The following is a 17,629-nucleotide window of genomic DNA, read 5'->3' as shown; positions in this document are numbered from 1 at the left end:
TTTTTTTTGTTAGGGAGTTATAAGGGTTAAAAGTTGACCAGCAATTTCTCGTTTTTACAACACCATTTTTTATTTTAGGGACCACATCTCATTTGAAGTCATTTTGAGGGGTCTATATGGTAGAAAATACCCAAGTGTGACACCATTCTAAAAACTGCACCCCTCAAGGTGCTCAAAACCATATTCAAGAAGTTTATTAACCCTTCTGGTGCTTCACAGGAATTTTTGGAATGTTTAAATAAAAATGAACATTTAACTTTTTTTCACAAAAAATTTACTTCAGCTCCAATTTGTTTTATTTTACCAAGGGTAACAGGAGAAATTGGACCCCAAAAGTTGTTCTACAATTTGTCCTGAGTACGCTGATACCCCATATGTGGGGGTAAACCACTGTTTGGGAGCATGTGAGAGCTCGGAAGGGAAAGCGCCGTTTGACTTTTCAATGCAAAATTGACAGGAATTGAGATGGGACGCCATGTTGCGTTTGGAGAGCCACTGATGTGCCTAAACATTGAAACCCCCCACAAGTGACACCATTTTGGAAAGTAGACCCCCTAAGGAACTTATCTAGATCTGTTTTGAGCGCTTTGACCCACCAAGGGCTTCACAGAAGTTTATAATGCAGAGCCGTAAAAATAAAACAAAAAAATTTTCCCACAGAAATTATTTTTTTAGCCCCCAGTTTTGCATTTTCCCGAGGGTAACAGGAGAAATTGGACCCCAAAATTTGTTGTCCAATTTGTCCTGAGTGCGCTGATACCCCATATGTGGGGGGGAACCACCGTTTGGGCGCACGGGAGGGCTCGGAAGGGAAGGAGCTCCATTTGGAATGCAGACTTAGATGGAATGGTCTGCAGGTGTCACATTGCATTTGCAGAGCCCCTAATGTACCTAAACAGTAGAAACCCCCACAAGTGACACCATTTTGGAAACTAGACTCCCTAAGGAACTTATCTAGATGTGTTGTGAGAGCTTTGAACCCCCAAGTGTTTCACTACAGTTTGTAACGCAGAGCCGTGAAAATAAAAAATCTTTTTTTTCTATTCGCCACGACAGCACCCACTAGAGAGAGGGGATGCGCCCCTAGGAACAGGAAACCTACAGAGAGATGAAAGGGGCGGCCCCCCCTCGCTCCTCAGTTGGTTTCCTGTTCCCAAGGAGGAAACCCTCAGAGAGAATCTCTGCAGCTAAGAAGAGGAAAAGCTCGCCTGGAACACAGCCTGTACGTCTCTGTTGAGCGACAGGGGCCCCAGAGCGAGCGTCAGAGACGGGTGTTCCTGTTGGTTCCCCCCTCATCTGGATACATCAGCAGCATGCCGGGATCACAACAGTCTCCCTGTTGGGAGACCGTTGGTTTTTGCTCCACCGCCTAAAGAATCCCCGTCGGCACATCAAGTAAGTGTCGCTATGGAAAGCGCTTACCCTCCGGCCACAGTGGGGCATGAACGGCCGCGGTAGCAGGAGCTTCTCTTCCTCTGCAGCATAGAAGGAAGACGCGCGAGCGCACATGCAGGCGCTGTATGGTCGGCGTACCCGGATGTAAAGAGGAACTTCCGGGTATGCGGGGTCAGCTGAGCGTGCTGGCGTGGACGCCTTGGCGCTCAACAGCGGTGGAGAGGGCCAATAAAGTTGGTCAGGTAAAAAAAAAAAAAAAAAAAGGGGGGAGGAAAGATGGGGGCGTGTATCCCTTGTAAGAACGGCACTATATAAGGCTGAAGACACATGGCACTGTGCGCACCATGTCGTCTCAGGAAGATATTGAGCGCCCACTGGAGGTCGTAATCCTGCCTAGTGGTGATGCTAATAAGAAAATCAGTGGACACTCAAAAATGAGTGATTCCACGGATAAATCAGGGAAAAAATCGTCCCGTTCCAAACCCCAGGCCGACCAGACAACTCTGCAGCCGGTATATATTTTATTTTCCGGATAAGTGTATATATAGCTTCATATCTCTTAGAGTAGTCTCCTCTGCTTGTGTCTTTTTTGTAGGCTAAGCGGACGTCAAAATCTAAACATAAGCAGTGTAAGATATGTAATGAGCCCCTACCTGACTCATATATTAAGGAGCTATGTCAACATTGCATTGATAACACTTTACAGCAGGAGAGTTCGGTCAGGATGAATGACATACGTCTCATGATCCGGGAAGAGCTTCAGTCCTTGAGGGGTAGTCCGGCGGTTAATATGGAAAGGAGAAGTAGAAGGACTCTTTCACCTATAGCCGACACATCAGCAGAAAGTGGAGAGGTGGACTCAGACATCTCTCAGAGATTGGATTCCTCGGAGGAGGAAGATTGTCTGTTTTCCTACAGACAATGTAAATAATTTGGTTAAAGCTGTAAGAGGAACAATGGGGGTGTCAGAGTCTAAAGATCCCCAGACACCACAGGACATCATGTTCGCAGGTTTATCGCAGCGAAAGGGCCAAGTATTCCCTGTGAATCAGGCCATTAAAGACCTTGTTAAAAAAGAATGGGCTAAAGGACAGAAGGGCTTTGTACCGGTATCATGTAAGAGGCGGTACCCCTTTGATGATGAGGACTTGGCAGTTTGGTCTAAAATTCCTAAAGTGGATGCGGCTGTAGCATCAACTTCTCGCCGATCCTCCTTACCCGTAGAGGATGCGGGCTCCTTGCCTGACCCCATGGATAGAAAATCAGACGCTCTGCTTAAAAGGTCATGGGAAGCTTGTGTCACGGCATTTAAACCGGCGATCTCAGCCACGTCCACTAGTAGATCTATGCTGGTCTGGCTGGAGCAGTTGGACCAAAATATTAAGAGTGGTGTATCTAGGGAGAAACTACGTGCCTCTATCCCTTTGATTAAGGGGGCGGCAGCCTTCATTTCTGATGCCTCTATAGACTCTCTCCGCCTAGCAGCCAGAACAGCCAGCCTCACTAATACGGCACGGCGCGCTTTATGGTTAAAGAATTGGAAAGGGGATGCCCAGTCCAGGGCTAAATTGTGTACTATACCCTGCCAGGGTGAGTACCTCTTTGGAACGGTCTTAGACGAAATTCTCACTAAGGCAGGTGAAAGGAAGAAGGGGTTCCCTAATCCCTTTATACCTTCTTACAGAAGGGCGTTCAAGAAGCCACCATTCGGAAGGAAGGGAGGCTTCAGGGACCGATGGAATAACAAAGATTTCAAACAAAAAGGAAATTTGTTCAATAAGCGCCCCTTCAAGCCAGCAGATAAATTCCGCTGATTATATTTCACCGGTGGGAGGAAGACTAAAACAATTTAGTAAGCAGTGGAAAGACATAACGGTTAATCCATGGGCCATTGATTTAATATCTTCAGGCCTCACATTAGACTTTATTAGAAGGCCTCCGGACTCCTTCCTCCTTACCACCTTAAGATCCAGGCCTCAACAAGAGGCACTTGAAACCGAAGTTAAATCCCTCTTACTCAAACAAGTCCTGGTAGAGGTTCCATCTTCCCAGATAGGGAGGGGATTTTACTCTCCCTTATTTCTGATTAGTAAGCCTGATGGCTCTTTCAGAACTATAATTAACTTGAGAAAACTGAACTCCTTTATAAGACCCAAAACATTTAAAATGGAATCCATACGTTCGGCCATAAAAAATCTATTTCCAAACTGTTACATGGTAGTATTGGATCTTAAAGATGCTTATTACCATATTCCTATACACCATTTACATCAGCAATTTCTTCGGGTAGCAGTTTGTATAGAAGGGCAAATTCGTCATCTACAATACCGGGCAATGCCCTTCGGTTTATCTATGGCCCCAAGGGTTTTTACTAAATTGCTAGCGGAAGTAATGTCCTTTTTACGGGTAAAAGATACCTTGGTCATTCCGTATTTGGATGACCTATTGATTGTAGGTAAGAACTCCCTACAGTGTGAGCAGAGGTTACAGGAGGTAGTGTCATCCTTACAAAACCTGGGCTGGCTGGTTAATTGGGAAAAATCTAGACTCCAGCCAGTAACGTGTCAGAAATTCCTTGGGCTCCTTCTAGATTCAGTTGACCAGATTTGCAAGCTTCCTGAGGATAAGAAAACTTCCATATTCGATAAAGTGTCCTTAGCAATCAGAAAGCGTAGTATGTCATTAAGGAATGTCATGTCACTACTAGGTTCTCTAACATCGTGCATTCCTGCGGTCCAGTGGGCGCAGTTCCATACTAGGCATCTACAAAAATTTGTATTGGATGAGGACATTAAAAATAGAGGATGTCTGGATAGAACAGTTTTCCTAACGTCAGAAGTAGTACACTCCCTTATGTGGTGGTTGAATCGAAAAAATCTTTCGAGAGGGGTTCTATGGGTAATCACCCCTTCTAGTATAGTGACCACAGACGCTAGTCCTGAAGGCTGGGGGGCACATTTTCGGGATCAGTGGGTCCAGGGTCTTTGGTCCAGTTCAGAACTTAATAATTCCTCAAATGTCAAAGAGTTGAGGGCTATATACTACTCCCTACTTCACTTTCTTCCTCAGCTCAGCGGCTCTCACACAAGAGTATTCTCCGACAACACCACTGCGGTGGCTTATCTGAACCATCAAGGAGGTACAAGGTCGGACAAACTCAGAGAAGTGGCTTCAGACATCATGGAGTTGGCCGAAGGTCATCTGCTATCCTTGTCAGCAGTGCACATCAGGGGCATAGACCATTTTCATGCCGATTTCCTCAGCCGTCACACTCTTCATCAGGGAGAATGGATGCTGAACAGGAAGATTTTCAGATTAATAACAGCTCGATGGGGTGTTCCTCAAATAGACTTGTTTTCCACAAGAGCCAACCGTCAGGTCAGGAGGTTTGCCTCTCTATGCAGGGAGGACAAGCCGGACATACTCGATGCCCTCCAGGTACCATGGACATTCGACCTGGCCTATGCTTTCCCCCCATGGAATCTATTACCTATAGTAATAAGAAAAATAAGGGAGGAAGGCGCAAGAGTTCTGTTAATAGCCCCATTCTGGCCCAAAAGGCCATGGTTCTCATGGCTGAGGGCGATGTCAGTGTCAGACCCGTGGATTCTGCCTCAGTCCAAGGACTTGCTCTCTCAGGGACCATTCCTCCATCCTCAGGCAAAGGGCATGAACCTATAAACCAATCAAAAAACTACTTGAATATAAATAGTCAAAAAAATATATATAAAAGTTCAAAAATATTTTATTGACACCAATAGAACAATACACAAATAATAATTAAAAACAAGAGGAGTAGCTTTGGACATCCAGAATAATAATATATATCTACTGTTTTATTGATGGATATATCCTATTCTAATAATAAAGTACTGTTAGTAGCAAGACAATAATAACTGCTTCTCAGAACTGCTGTACAAGTATATATCTTAGGGCTGCTGTATTGGTATATTTCCACCATGGGACATAAGTGTAGGAGAAGGTACAACAGTATCAATAACCAAGTGGAGATCCTAAAGATGACCTTTCATATCCCACACCTACCCTTTACATAAAGCAGTTTTGAAGCCAAAAAAAGTGCATAGTGCATAGTGCAAAAAGTATACATACTAACCAGTAGTCATGATAGATGGACCGAAGCTACCTCCTCACACTCCAACGCGCGTTTCACACGTCTTGCTTCTTCAGGGAGTGATGACATCACTCCCTGAAGAAGCAAGACGTGTGAAACGCGCGTTGGAGTGTGAGGAGGTAGCTTCGGTCCATCTATCATGACTACTGGTTAGTATGTATACTTTTTGCACTATGCACTATGCACTTTTTTTGGCTTCAAAACTGCTTTATGTAAAGGGTAGGTGTGGGATATGAAAGGTCATCTTTAGGATCTCCACTTGGTTATTGATACTGTTGTACCTTCTCCTACACTTATGTCCCATGGTGGAAATATACCAATACAGCAGCCCTAAGATATATACTTGTATAGCAGTTCTGAGAAGCAGTTATTATTGTCTTGCTACTAACAGTACTTTATTATTAGAATAGGATATATCCATCAATAAAACAGTAGATATATATTATTATTCTGGATGTCCAAAGCTACTCCTCTTGTTTTTAATTATTATTTGTGTATTGTTCTATTGGTGTCAATAAAATATTTTTGAACTTTTATATATATTTTTTTGACTATTTATATTCAAGTAGTTTTTTGATTGGTTTATAGATTTGTGCATCTGCTTGAAGCATAATTGTTTCTATTTGGGGATTCTTTCCTTGTCGGATTAAAGGGCATGAACCTGACTGCCTGGAGTTTGAGAGGCAGTTACTAAGTATAAGGGGGTTTTCTAGTGGGTTAATTAACACTCTTATGAAGAGTAGAAAACCTTCAACTACTAGAATTTATGTTAGAATTTGGAGAAAATTTCTTCAATTCCATACTGCACAACTTTCATCTGAAGTTCCTATATTTCCAGTGTTGGAATTTCTACAAAGAGGTTTGGAATTAGGACTCTCCGTAAGCACTCTGAAGGTCCAGGTTTCAGCTTTAGGAGCTCTTTTTAATTATGATGTTGCGGGTAATAGGTGGATATCCCGATTTATATCTGCCTGTGAGCGTTCAAGACCAATTAGCATACCGCAGGTTCCTCAGTGGGATTTATCCATAGTCCTGGAAGCATTGACACAGCCACCGTTTGAGCCTCTCCATACAGCCTCACTGAAAAATATTTCTTTGAAAACGGTATTGTTAGTGGCATTAGTTTCTGCTAGAAGAGTGAGCGATCTCCATGCATTATCTATAGATCCTCCCTTTTTATCGGTAACATCAGATAGGATAATTTTGAAAACAGACCCTTGTTATCTTCCTAAAGTAGCCACTACTTTTCATAGAGCCCAGGAGATCTTGTTACCTACCTTTTATGAGAACCACTCAACTCCAGAAGAAGTAAAACTTCATACTCTAGATGTAAAAAGGATTGTGTTAGCCTATTTAGAGAGAACCAGGGACTGGAGGAAGAGTAGGGCTCTCTTTGTGTCTTTCCAGGGTAAAACCAAAGGTACCAGAGTGACAAAGAACACATTATCTCGCTGGATCAGAGAGGCCATAATCTTGGCGTATAAAGCTGGAGGTAGAGATCCTCCAATGCATATAGGAGCACACTCTACAAGAGCCTTGTCGACTTCCTGGGCAGAACGGGCGAATGTGCCAATAGACCTTATATGTAAGGCTGCAACTTGGTCTTCACCTAATACCTTCTATAAACATTATAGATTAGATCTATCTTCTGCTTCTGATCTGACTTTTGGGGTATCGGTCCTTGACTCAGTAAACCCACCCAGTCTATAGTCTCTGAAATTCTCTCTAGTGGGTGCTGTCGTGGCGAATAGAAAATACCGGATTACTCACCGGTAATGCTCTTTTATAGAGCCCACGACAGCACCCTTTCACATCCCTCCCTTTTCTGTATATAGTCGCACGTGGTGCTTCTTTGGTGAGGTGTAAATATTAGAAGAAAGTAGCATAAGGTTGTAAATATGTGTATATATATATATATATATATATATATATATATATGGATATACCTGAACCTGTTAACTAAAACCTGGCGGCGGTTATTCCTATTCTCTGTAAAACAACTGAGGAGCGAGGGGGGGCCGCCCCTTTTATCTCTCTGTAGGTTTCCTGTTCCTAGGGGCGGATCCCCTCTCTCTAGTGGGTGCTGTCGTGGGCTCTATAAAAGAGCATTACCGGTGAGTAATCCGGTATTTTTTTCCCACAAAAATTATTTTTTAGCCCCCAGTTTTGTATTTTCCCAAGGGTAACAGGAGAAATTGGACCTCAAAAGTTGTTGTCCTATTTGTCCTGAGTACGCTGATACTGCATATGTTGGGGTAAACCCCTGTTTAGGCGCACGGGAGAGCTCGGAAGGGAAGAAGCACTGTTTTACTTTTTCAACGCAGAATTGGCTGGAATTGAGATCGGACGCCATGTCGCGTTTGGAGAGCCCCTGATGTGCCTAAACAGTGGAAACCCCCCAATTATAACTGAAACCCTAATCCAAACACACCTCTAGCCCTAATCCCAACAGTAACCCTAACCACACCCCTAACCCTAATCCCAACCCTATTCCCAACTGTAAATGTAATCTAAACCCTAACCGTAACTTTAGCCCCAACCCCAACCCTAACTTTAGCCCCAACCCTAACTGTAGCCCCAACCCTAGCCCTAACTTTAGCCCTAACCCTACCCCTAACGGGAAAATGGAAATACATACATTTTTTTTTAATTTTTCCCTAACTAAGGGGGTGATGAAGGGGGGTTTGATTTACTTTTATAGCGAGTTTTTTTAGCGGATTTTTATGATTGGCAGCTGTCACACACTGAAAGACGCTTTTTATTGCAAAAAATATTTTTTGCGTTGCCACATTTTGAGAGCTATGATTTTTCCATATTTTGGTCCAGAGTCATGTGAGGTCTTGTTTTTTGCGGGACGAGTTGACGTTTTTATTGGTAACATTTTCGGGCACGTGACATTTTTTGATCGCTTTTTATTCCGATTTTTGTGAGGCAGAATGACCAAAAACCAGCTATTCATGAATTTCTTTTGGGGGAGGCGTTTATACCGTTCCGCGTGTAGTAAAATGGATAAAGCCGTTTTATTCTTCGGGTCAGTACGATTACAGCGACACCTCATTTATATCATTTTTTTATGTTTTGGCGCTTTTGTACGATAAAAACTATTTTATAGAAAAAATAATTATTTTTGCATCGCTTTATTCACAGGACTATAACTTTTTTTATTTTTTTGCTGATGATGCTGTATGCTGGCTCGTTTTTTGCGGGACAAGATGACTCTTTCAGTGGTACCATGGTTATGTATATCTGTCTTTTTGATTGCGTGTTATTCCACTTTTTGTTCGGCGGTATGATAATAAAGCGTTGTTTTTGCCTCGTTTTTTTTTCTTTTCTTGCGGTGTTTACTGAAGGGGTTAACTAGTGGGCCAGTTTTATAGGTCGGGTCGTTACGGACGCGGCGATACTAAATATGTGTACTTTTATTGTTTTTTTTTTTTAAATTTAGATAAAGATATGTATTTATGGGAATAATATATATATATATATATATATATATATATATATATATATAGAATATATATATATATATATATATATAATTTTTATTTTTTTTATTTTATTTTTTTTTTTCATTATTTAGGAATATTTTTTTTAATTTTTTTTTTTTTTTTTACACATTTGGAAATTTTTTTTTTTTACTTTGTCCCTGGGGGGGACAATACAGATCGGTGATCTGACAGTTTGCACAGCACTCTGTCAGATCACCGATCTGACTTACAGCACTGCAGGCTTCACAGTGCCTGCTCTAAGCAGGCTCTGTGAAGCCACCTCCCTCCCTGCAGGACCCGGATGCCGCAGCCATCTTGGATCCGAGTCTGGAGCAGGGAGGGAGGTAGGAGCCCCCTCCCTGCGCGATGCTTCCCTGTACCGCCGGCACATCGCGATCATGTTTGATCGCGGTGTGCCGTGGGTTAATGTGCCAGGAGCGGTCCGTGACCGCTCCTGGCACATAGTGCCGGATGTCAGCTGCGATAGGCAGCTGACACCCGGCCGCGATCGGCCGCGCTCCCCCCGTGAGCGCGGCCGATCGCTATGACGTACTATCCCGTCGGTGGTCATAGGGGCCCACCCCACCTCGACGGGATAGTACGTCTAATGTCAAAAAGGGGTTAATTTCCATTCACAACAACATTTGTCATCATTGTCAACTTCTGGGATGCTTATTTATAGGTACCGTATATACTCGAGTATAAGCCGACCCCCCTAATTTTGCCACAAAAAACTGGGAAAACTTAATGACTCGAGTATAAGCCTAGGGTGGAAAATGCAGCAGCTACCGGTAAATTTCAAAAGTAAAAATAGATACCAATAAAAGTAAAATTAATTGAGACATCAGTAGGTTAAGTGTTTTTGAATATCCATATTGAATCAGGAGCCCCATATAATGCTCCATATTACAATATGCCCCATATAATCCTGCATAAAGAGTAATAAGGGCCCCATAAGATGCTCCATAGAGATATTTGCCCTATATAGTGCTGCACAAGTGTTATGGCCCCATAAGATGCTCCGTACAGTCACTTGCCCCATATAGTGCTGCACAAACGTTATGGCACCCTAAGATGCTCCATACAGTCACTTGCCTCATAGAATGCTGCACAAGCGTTATGGCCCCATAAGATGCTCCGTACAGTCGCTTGCCCCATTATAGTGCTGCACAAGTGTTATGGCCCCCTAAGATGCTCCATACAGTCACTTGCCCCATATAATGCTGCACAAGTGTTATGGCCCCATAAGATGCTCCGTACAGTCACTTGCCCCATTATAGTGCTGCACAAGTGTTATGGCCCCATAAGATGCTCCATACAGTCACTTGCGCCTTATAGTGCTGCACAAGCGTTATGGCCCCATAACATGCTCCGTACAGTCACTTGCCCCTTATAGTGCTGCACAAGTGTTATGGCCCCATAAGATGCTCCGCACAGCCACTTGCCCCTTATAGTGCTGCACAAGTGTTATGGCCCCATAAGATGCTCCGTACAGTCGCTTGCCCCATTATAGTGCTGCACAAGTGTTATGGCTCCATAAGATGCTCTGTACAGTCACTTGCCCCATATGCTTTTGCTGCAATATTCTCAGGACCCCGGCACTTTCAATATTTACCTGCTCCTTGTGCGGCTCCGTCTTCTGCACTGACTTTCAGCAGAGGGCGCTCACTGACTACGTCACCGCGCCCTCTGACCTGAGCGTCACAGCCAGAGGACGCTGGAGACGGAGCCGCACCGGAACTAGGAGCGGTAAATATCGCGCAGCGCTCCCCTCCCTGTATACTCACCTACTGCTGGCGCGGTCCCTGGACGTCCCTGCTTCTTCCAGCGCTGCATCTTCTTCCTGTATTGAGCGGTCACAGTTACTGCTCATTACAGTAATGAATATGCGACTCCACCTCTATGGGAGGTGGAGCCGCATATTCATTTCTGTAATGAGCTGTACCATGTGACCGCTCAGCACAGGAAGAATCTGCAGCGCTGGAAGAAGCAGGGACGTCCAGGGACCGCGCCAGCAGTAGGTGAGTATAATTACACAGCCCCCGCTCCCCCTCTCCTGCCGACCCCGGGTATGACTCGAGTATAAGCAGAGAGGGGGACTTTCAACCCAAAAAAAAGGGCTGAAAATCTAGGCTTATACTTGAGCATATACGGTAAGTTGATATCTGTAGAGGACTTTATGACAAAACACCCCATTTAATGCAACAAGGAAAGTGTCAAAAATGTTTAACTGAGCATTTTCCCCTTTTGACCTCCATCTACATTTTCCTCCTTTAATTCGATAGGCAATGTTTCCTAAAGGTGGCAAAGAAACACCCTTTTAGGCCAACTTTTAGAAGGCTCATGCTTTGTAAAAACTCCAGATGTGTGCTCGAAAGCAACAGCCCTCAGCTTAATGCTTGTACCACTCATAGTGTCTGGGGGGGATTCAACAGCTCATTTTAAGAAAACGTCAATGACTCTTTAAGGTATAGCTCACCAATTTACATGGGTTTTCCAGGACTGTAATATTGATGACCTCTCCCTAGCATAGGTCATTAATATAAGATCGATTGAGTCTAACTTCTGGCACCCACACCAATAATGCTAATTTAAAGGGGTCATCCAACCTTAGTGAAATCTTTGGCAAACGGTTGTCATGTGACCACAAGTGTTGAATTCGTGGTCATGTACCTATTAGAGTCTGTCGTGTCTCAAAGTTTTCTATATAATTGCAGATAAAGCTCATCACACAGAGGTTTGAAATCCAATGATCTCTGATGTAAATCCCTTAAAGTTTAGAAGAGACAGAGGAGTTTTTCTGACGCGTTTCGAGTCAATCCAACTCTTAATCGTAGATGTATCTAACAAAGCTAATTAGGTTTACTTCTCAACCGCTGGAACCAAAAAGCGTAGCTGAACCCTAATGCTATGTGCATTACTCACTGTCAGAATTTGGCAAGCTGCAGCGCTTGACAAAGATTTTACAAGGGGCAGACAATCCCTTTGAAGGTCTTGGTGCCCCAGAATAGGCACAGCTTCTTACATTGTGTAGAAGCTATGAATGGTACTGCAATTCTAACAGGAAAAATAAGTTTATTGTATTGGGATGGACCCCGCCTTTTGATTTCACAATTACTTTATTTTTAACCCCTACAAAAGTATGACAAGCTTGACATTTTTCAGTCACTAACCCTTGGTGGTTGTAGCTTGTAATTGATGGGTTCATACTTTTGACCGTGAGAGCTGTCGCATGTAAGAATGTGACTTAATCTGGCTGCTGGCTTTTCCAGAACTATTTTTGCTGCTGTGGGTCTCTGGGAGGTTACCGACTACCACAGCGTACCCCTCTGTGGAATCTCTTCCCACTGCTGCCACCAAGTGTGGAGACATGGGGGTTAGTGGGTGCTGTCGTCCGCTGGCCCGAGACCGCATGGACCAGGGCTCATTCCACTGAACGCTCGCTCTCCTTCCTCGTGGGCAGAATACTAATCAGACAACACAGGGTGAGAATAAAACTGCGTTACAATACTCTATTGAACCACCAAACAGACAATAACTTATAGAACAGGTCCAGCAAAATACCCAAGATAGTGCAAATTACAGGGTCTCATCTTTCTGCTGGCTCGTCAGGATTTGAGCAGTTGTGGCTTTGGTGCTTCCAGGGCCGACTAGCCCCACGAATGTTATTTTGCTTTTGCGGTCACCCTCAGAGTGGTGGTAACGTCAAGCTTAGGAGCTGACAGTCCATTGAGGTACGTGGCCAGGTGACCTGATAGTACCAGCCTGGATTATTCAAACTTCTTTGATGGTTTGGTGGTGGTCAATGGAGCATCTCTGTATTTCTTCAGTTGGAGCCATTATGCCATGGCTAATGTCATGTAGAGTTTCTCTTCATGGAGTCATGGTGTCCTGGCTGTCAAGTCATGGTGGAAACAGAGGCAGATCCCCATTTATAGTACACAGCTGTTATTCAGGCATTTTTTCCTCAGGATTGGGGGAAGGTGGCAGAATCTCCTTTCACATTGTTGGAAAGTTCATAGTTTATCCTTCAGTATTTTGCAAGTCAGCAAACTGCATGGCCTGGTACAATGGCTAATCAACGTATTATCAAAGATCAATTGTTCAATGACCCTGTGTTCCTGTCCTCCAAAGATAGCAGACAATAACCTGTAGGAGCTGATCTAAGAAGTAAACAGCAGGCATTCAATAATTAACAAATATCAACTGAAGTGTCGACGTTCAGACTCTTATGAACAATAGTCTGTGTTTATTGACCAACCAAAGAAAAAATACATAAATTCAATTGTCAATGTTCAGACAATAGCCTATGTCTCTGGGCCTACTGAAAATAGCCACGCTTAGTGCTTATTTACTCGGACTCCCATGACAGCACGACGAGAGAGGGGATCCGCCCATTAGGAACAGGAAACCTACAGATACAAAAGGGCGGTACCTCTCCCTTGCCTCAGTTGGTTTCCTGTTCCTGAGGGGACGGGTGCCTACAGACAGAAGGCCCAGGCCGGCCGGCCGATTACGGTAGCGGGGGGGTCTCCTACCTCGGCCGGTGCGGAGATCCCTGGAGACGCCATGGTGGTCCTTGCTGGACTTCATGGCAGTGGCGTTCGCAGCAGGGAGCGGAGTCCGGAGGATTTCCTGCATCCATCAGCGCAGGTAAGTATTCCCATTGGTGGTGCAGCGGTGCGGCATGGCTGCGGGTGCCGGGCTCGGATGTGTGGGGAGCTCCGGAGCGCTGCCGATCCGCCCCGGCGTCCTGCACCGCTCTCAGCATGTGCTGGAGCGTTTCCGGGTGCGGTGACGTGGGGGGGTGGAGTTTGGTAGCCGCTTCCGGGTCGTCGGACGTCTGCGCATGCGCGGACGATCCAAGATGGCGGCGCCCATCGCATCTGAACGCCGGTTCGTCCAACAGCCCTCTGCCCTCCTTGCTGTGTCCAGAACCAATAGGGATAGCGCTGGCCTATCTGCTGACCGGATCCAAGGGGGATATAAGCAGGTTACAATGGCAGAACCCTGCTTTTGGTCGTAATCCGTCATGGAGAGTGGTGGTGAGCAGCAGCAGCTGTCAGACGAGATGCGTCAGAAGCCCAAAAAGGATAGAGGCGACCAACCCAGTCGAAAAAGCTCATCCGAACAGGGATCCAGAGCTTCGACTAGGAAAGAACCCCCTCGGATTCCGGTACTTGACTTGGGCGCACGGGTAAGTGACCTACGTGAAAGTTTACTCTGTGACGCGGGCCCCTTATACTTTATCTTTCCAGGGGAAGAAAAGTACGGAAAAATCCAAGCATAAGGAGTGTGCCCTCTGTGGAGTCCCCTTACCCGACTCTTGTACTAAAAAGTTATGTGCCCCCTATATACAACAGACGGTGAGGTCTACAGGAGTGGTTGGGTGGAAGTGACCTTAGGTCAGATAGTGGTTATCACCTATATTGTCCTCCCCCAGGTAGCAGAAGAGTCCGTGAGTACGGCAAATTTAAAAGAAATGATCCGGCTAGAGGTAAGGGAGTCATTACGATCCCTATCCCAAGCGGAAGGCCCGAAGCATAGGACCCCTCTGGACTCTAATTCGTCAGAAGAGGAAAGAGGAGAAAGTATCTATCTCTCTAGTCCTTTCTCCTCTTCATCAGATGAGGAGTCTGGACGATTTTGTCTACCCTTGGATAAGATTGACAAGGTAGTCAAATCAGTTAGAGGCACGATGGGTATAGAGGAACCCAAATCACAGCCCTCAAAACAGGAGTTAATGTTTAGTGGTTTAGATCGTAAGAAACATAGATCTTTTCCGGTAAATGAGAAAATCCAAGAATTGATACTCCGAGAATGGAAGAAACCGGAAAAAAAGGGGGCCTTACCGCCAGCTTTAAAACGCAGGTATCCCTTTGATGATCCGGTGGTGGAGACATGGGATAAAGCTCCGAGGTTGGACGCGGCAGTAGCAAAGGCGTCAAAGAAAGCCTCATTACCCTTTGAGGATATGGGGTCCCTCAAAGATCCCCTAGACAGAAAGGCGGATATCTTTCTAAAAGGTACCTGGGAGATGGCGGCTGGATCCCTCAGACCAGCAGTGGCCGCAACGTGCACAGCCAGGTCATTAATGGTCTGGCTAGATCAATTAGAGTCTCAGCTGAAGGATGGGGCATCCAGAGATTCTATTCTGAAAGCGCTTCCGACAATTCAGAATGCTGCAGCCTTCCTATCGGATGCTTCTGTGGACTCTGTCAGGATGGCGGCCAGAGCGGCAGGTCTATCTAACGCGGCTCGCAGGGCCCTATGGTTAAAGTGCTGGTCAGGTGACATCCAGTCCAGAACTAAGCTCTGCGCCATTCCGTGCGAGGGACAGTATCTCTTTGGTCCAACGCTGGACGAGTTGCTGGAAAAGGCAGGCGATGATAAAAAGAAGTTTCCAAGCCTGTACTCGGCATCCTACCGCCGACCCTTCAGTCGAAGAAGATTTGGTCGTGGGAAGAAACGCGGGTCCTCTCCCACTAGAGAGAGTTTCAGATGGGAAGACAGACGCGGTAGAGGTACGGGATATATGTTTCGCCGTTCCTCAAAGGATCAGAAAAAACCAGACCAATGACTAGCAATCCCTGTGGGGTGTAGACTGTCAGCATTCTCCTCAGCATGGCTTGACATAACGAACAGTAGATGGGTCAGAGGCATTGTTACTAAAGGTCTAAAGCTGGACTTCAATCATTGGCCTCGGGATAAATTCAAATTAACCCCTTATCGTTCCTCCCCCCTGGAGCAAGCAGCCCTAGAGGCTGAAGTCATGAACTTATGCGCCAAGAATGTATTGGTGGAAATTCCAGATTCAGAAAAAGGAAGGGGGATTTTATTCTCCTCTTTTTCTGATCAAGAAGCCGGATGGATCATTTAGAACGATCATTAATCTAAAGTGTCTTAATGAGTTCCTGGTTAATGAATCCTTCAAAATGGAAACGATTAATTCAGCAATAAAGATATTGTTTAATCACTGTTTCATGGTAGTTGTAGATCTTAAAGATGCATACTATCATGTTCCAATACATGAAGATTTCCAGAAGTTCCTGAGAGTAGCGGTGTCAATGGAGGGTAGCATTCGCCATTTCCAGTTCAGAGCTCTCCCCTTTGGCTTATCAGCGGCTCCTAGGGTGTTCACAAAACTAGTGGCCGAGGTCATGGCGCACTTACGAGAGTCCGACATCCTGATCATTCCCTACTTGGATGACTTCCTTATAGTAGGGAGCTCAGCAGACCATTGCCTGTCCCAGCTAGAAACAGCCACATCCAGACTGGAGCGTCTGGGGTGGATCATAAATTATGAGAAATCTCGTTTACAGCCTCAAAAAATACAAAGATTCTTAGGACTGTTATTAAACTCAGAATCCCAACAGTGTTGTCTTCCACCCGACAAATCATTACATATCCAGCAACAGGTGTCTAAGGCAATTGACAAACCATCCATGACCCATAGACAGGCTATGTCACTATTGGGTTCCTTAACCTCTTGCATTCCCGCTGTCCGTTGGGCCCAATTCCACACCAGACCATTACAATCTGAGGTGCTGGTTAATGACAAAATCTTACAGGGGTCCCTGCAGAGTCAGGTTACTTTAGGTCCAAAAGCACTCACATCTCTTAAGTGGTGGCTAGTCAGTGAAAATTTATCGGCGGGGGTTCCCTGGGTGTCTCAGGTAACACGTGTGGTAACAACTGATGCTAGCCCTGCGGGTTGGGGAGCACACATGGATGACATGATGGTTCAGGGTCTATGGCCCCCTTCCCTAATGTCAGCCTCCTCCAACCAGAAAGAGTTAATGGCAGTAGAGCTTTCAGTGAAAAAATTCCTCTCATATCTGCAGGGTCATCATGTCAAGATCCTATGGACAACCGGGTGACGGTCGCGTACATAAATCATCAGGGTGGAACTCATTCCGAGTCACTGATGAGAGTGGCGGATCGTCTGTTCCAGACAGCAGAGAATCACTTTTTATCCCTATCCGCTCTACACATAAGAGGAAAGGAAAACGACAAAGCGGACTTTCTTAGCCGCAACACCTTGAAGCAAGGGGAGTGGTCCCTAAACAATCGTGTGTTCGATCAGATTGTCCACAAATGGGGGCATCCAGATGTAGATCTATTTGCTACCAGGGACAACCGGAACACAACAAAATTCTGTTCCCTAAATCCCAGGGAGAATCCTCTAGCCGTAGACGCTTTTCTGATCAATTGGGATTTTCAGCTGGCATATGCATTTCCTCCACTAGGCCTATTACCCTTAGTAGTCAGGAAGATAAGAGAAGATCGAGCCAGGGTTATATTGATTGCCCCATTCTGGCCCAGAAGGGCCTGGTTCACTTGGCTCAGGATCATGTCAGTGGAGGATCCCTGGGTGCTTCCGGAGATTCCGGATTTGCTCTACCAGGGTCCGATCAGTCATCCGCAAGTAAAGAACCTTCATTTAACGGCATGGATTTTGAAAGGGCGTTACTGAAAAACAAAGGGTTCTCCCCGAGTTTGATTGAAACCCTTATGAAAAGTAGGAAACAAATAACCACAACGATCTACGCCAGGACCTGGCGGAAGTTTCTGGCCTCTTCTGATTTCAAATTAGAAGAAGGAATACCTGTAA

At 45.1% G+C, this 17,629-nt stretch overlaps 1 protein-coding gene across 1 annotated transcript in view; it reads left to right on the top strand.

Moving 5' to 3' along the window:
• DCAF5 (DDB1 and CUL4 associated factor 5) overlaps positions 1 to 17,629 on the top strand; it is a 105,507-nt gene that overhangs the window by 39,307 nt on the left and 48,571 nt on the right. The window lies entirely within an intron of this gene.

This window comes from Ranitomeya imitator, chromosome 1 (genome assembly GCF_032444005.1).
Source record: "Ranitomeya imitator isolate aRanImi1 chromosome 1, aRanImi1.pri, whole genome shotgun sequence".
Classification (NCBI taxonomy): Eukaryota; Metazoa; Chordata; class Amphibia; order Anura; family Dendrobatidae; genus Ranitomeya; species Ranitomeya imitator.
This window is presented reverse-complemented; position numbering and strand designations above follow the sequence as displayed.